The sequence below is a fragment of the Propithecus coquereli genome, unplaced genomic scaffold (assembly GCF_000956105.1).
Source record: "Propithecus coquereli isolate 6110/MARCELLA unplaced genomic scaffold, Pcoq_1.0 Scaffold101, whole genome shotgun sequence".
NCBI lineage: Eukaryota > Metazoa > Chordata > Mammalia > Primates > Indriidae > Propithecus > Propithecus coquereli.
Genome location: NW_012133970.1, coordinates 6,968,642 through 6,972,381, shown reverse-complemented (window position 1 = coordinate 6,972,381; position 3,740 = coordinate 6,968,642).

The window sequence follows — 3,740 nt, the reverse complement described above, 5'->3', positions numbered from 1 at the left end:
GTGTCCATCACCCATCCACATAGTGTACATTGTAATTTTTCATTCCTCACCCGCTTCCCACTCTCCCACCTTTCGAGTCCCCAGTGTCCATTACACCACTCTATGTGCCCTGCATAATCATTTTATGATCTATTATTACAGTGTGATGCCTTCTAGAACACTAATATGACCTCCCTTATCTTCAGCCTATTATGTTTTACCCCTTATGTTCTCATTCTGTGACTTACAGGAAAACAAATGCTGGATCTGACATTCCCCATCTGACCCTGCTGACAAAGAAACAAAAAATGCTGTTCCTTTAAACACTCCTAAAGGTGGATGTCTCTTTGAAGTCTCCTACTGATATAAATGTTTCCCTTACAGCATTAATCCCACCTTTCAGTCTCAAAAATAATGGATCTTGACCTCACATAAACAAAATACTTGTCCTGAATACCCTGGTTTCCCTTCAGATTGCATAAATCACACTTTACAAAATACTCCCGCTGAAGTCATTACAATCCTATCAGCAAGGCCTAATCAATCCAGAGTAGCCACCAATGCTGTGGCCATCCTGGTCCTGACAGTCACTTTGTTCATGGTATTCAGTTCATTTGTGAGAATCGGGCTGCTTTGTGAAACTAATTAACACTGCTAAACACATTGTCTTGAGGAACACAGAATTGGCTTTCTCTTGTTGTGATAAATGATACGCATACTCCCAATATAGTCTGTGTCACACTGGGGGCACTACTTCTTTTATAAGATCTTGTATAAAGATCTCATACAAATACCCATTTTACAGCAATGCTAACTTATCCTGTGTATTCAGGATAATTGTTAGAAACTTTCAGACATTTAAAATGGAAAACTCCAGTGGCTCGTTTTTCCCTGGAGGTGAGGGGAATGTCCAAAAACCTTCAAACCAATTTCTTCAAAACACTTCTGGGAAGAATAACTGACTCCCTCTTCCTAAATGCTTTGTGACCTGCAATTCCCACTTTAGGGATAATAACAACTGGCAAAGATGGCCCAAACTTGTTTTTGACTCTAACAAAATTCACATGGCTCTCTAAAGCAGACCCAGCTAGTTTCACTGCTTGAGTTCCATAATCTGGGCCCCTGAATTCAAGACTCGTTTCGAGGCCTGACAGTCATTCTGTTTCTTATAATCACTTGTTTTGCAGTTTGCCAAGGTATCCTGTCCAGCATCTTAAATGCTATTGCACAGCCAATGTCACATCAGAGGAGACAACAGTGCATGCTACATACAATAAAAGGAGCAGGAGAGACTAACCCATGTTCAACTATAGACTGCATTCTCTAAATAAACTCCTGATCAGCAAAATCAGACCAATGGTGAAAACCTAGAAAACATGGATTCATGATCTGTAGCCCAGTGCTGTCTGTCCTGGGCTAAAAGGGGACAGTAAAACACGAAACGAAAGAAAACCAAAAACAAAACAAACTCCTGACTTCAAGTAACTGGCCTGGTGCTCACAGCTAGACCTCAGTCTTGTTAAAAGCCGTCCTGGTACTCAGAGCTAGAACATGTTAATGTCCCATTGTACATACAATCTCACAGAATACCAACTTTAGACAAAGTCACTCTGAGACCATGATAAAGTGAGACAAAATAAAGGCCTCTTAATAATTTTTTTCTAAGCACAGCCAAAAGCACGATCACTGTACAACTCACAATATAGATCCGTTTCCTAGGTAATATGCGTGACTGCTAGCTGTTTTCTTGTTTGTTTGTTGGTTGGTTGATCTTTTTTTTTTTTTTTAACAAAGTACAGCTGTAACCTCACTCTAATCTGCTCTCTCTATATGAGAGGTTTGTTAGGATACTTGAATATAGGATTATCCTCTCTTACTGAGAGCATCCAATCCTGATCAAAATCCTGTTTCCTTAAACCCTCACTCAAATCACCCAATATAAGCCCAAATCCTTTAATTCACCTTTTCTATCACTCTCTTATTTATATGGCTCACATTTCCCCATTGTGTGCATTCTCCCTCACTGCAACAAATAATAAATCCAACTTGCTGAGCTACCACATTTTAGTATGTGTCAGGTTATCTTTAATGATAAAGCAAAATGAGGAATCAAATATGATTATTACAATAAGCCCATGACTAAGCTTTCTGAAATAATTTTCAGTTTACAAAGACATTTCCTCCATACTCCCTCAAGTGACAGTTCCAAGGCCTCTAGATTGAGAAGAGGGCTGGGGTAATGGTGGAGATATTAACAATAAGAAGAGTAATAAATGAAACATAAAATATATTGAAAATGGGTTTTCATGTTAGCAGAATGGGAGATGGAAAGCAAAGCTGACTTTTGGACAGTGAGTTTTAGATGATGATCTGAACACTAGGTGATGCTCTATGGGCCATAGAAGGCAAGACCCAAATTCCTCAAGTCTCAGAGCACAGGATTTCAGAACAAATCTTCCCCAAGCCCCCATCATATCTCAACAAGCAAAATGGATGGCTACCACCCCTCCCCAAGCCCAGTCCCCAGCCTCCAAAACAACTAAATAGGCACAATGTGACAAACAAGACCTTATAAATCAAAAATGGGAACACTTTTAATTTCATTTTTGTAACTCCTCTCCGTACTCACAAACCTCGCCAAGCCACTGAGAGAGCAAAACCACTAAAAAAGTAAGTAAAACGTTAACTACACAACCTATTATATTAAAGAAGTAGAAGGAAAGGTACAATTCACTTTGGACAACTGATTATGGAACAGCACACTATCCAAGAGAATTATCTTCAATGATGGAAATGTTCTATGTTTGTCATACACAGTGCAGTAGCCACTGTCCACATGTGGCTGTTGAGCACTTCAAATGTGGCTAGTGAGACTGAGGAACTGAATTTTCAATTGTATTTAATTTTAATCAATTCAAATAGTCACATGTGGCCCAGTGGCTACCATATTGGAGAATGCAGCTCTAGAGGAAGGCTCCTCTCCTGCTGGAGGATGACACTCAACCACTCGCCTTCACGCAAAATGTGCTCTTCATGACTGCTTGAAAATTTTTAATTCATTTATCCAGACTTCTTCATGAAAGTCCACGTTTCAAATACATTACTCAGAACCATCAGTTGGCTTGTAGCTTATTATATATTTTTTTACCATTGCCTTATTTTATTTTTACTTTTTTAAAATAATTGACCAGTATCACCAATGTAATACATTATGTTTATGTGACAAACACTTTTCTGAGAATTATGGATCTTGCAGATATTCAATCTTGTCATGAATTTTCCCAAATTGTTTTCATTTTCTACACTGTATCATATTACCTCACTCCTAGGCCTTAAGCCAATTATGATAGTTGAATTTTGCTACAATATGGAGTGAAATGATCTTTTGAGGTCTAATATGGGGATCCAATCATAATTTTGATGTGGAAAAGTGTTCACAGTCTAAACCAAACTTTCATCTGTACTGTTAGAAAAAAAATATTTCCAAAGACTGTTCATATATGAATTTACTATTTACCATCTAAATACGAGGTAAATTTCAGTTCTCTTGTCTACTAGAAAAAATACTGTCTACGTTTGAAACATCATGAACATACAGATATTTATCTGTGCATGTTATATTTCTTTTTCTTTATTTCAGCATATTGTGGGGGTACAGATATTTAGGATATGTGTGTTGCCCTTGCCCCCCATCTCCCCCTAAGTCCGAGTTTCAAATATGTCCATCCTTCGGGTGGTGCGCATTGCACTCTTTGTGTATG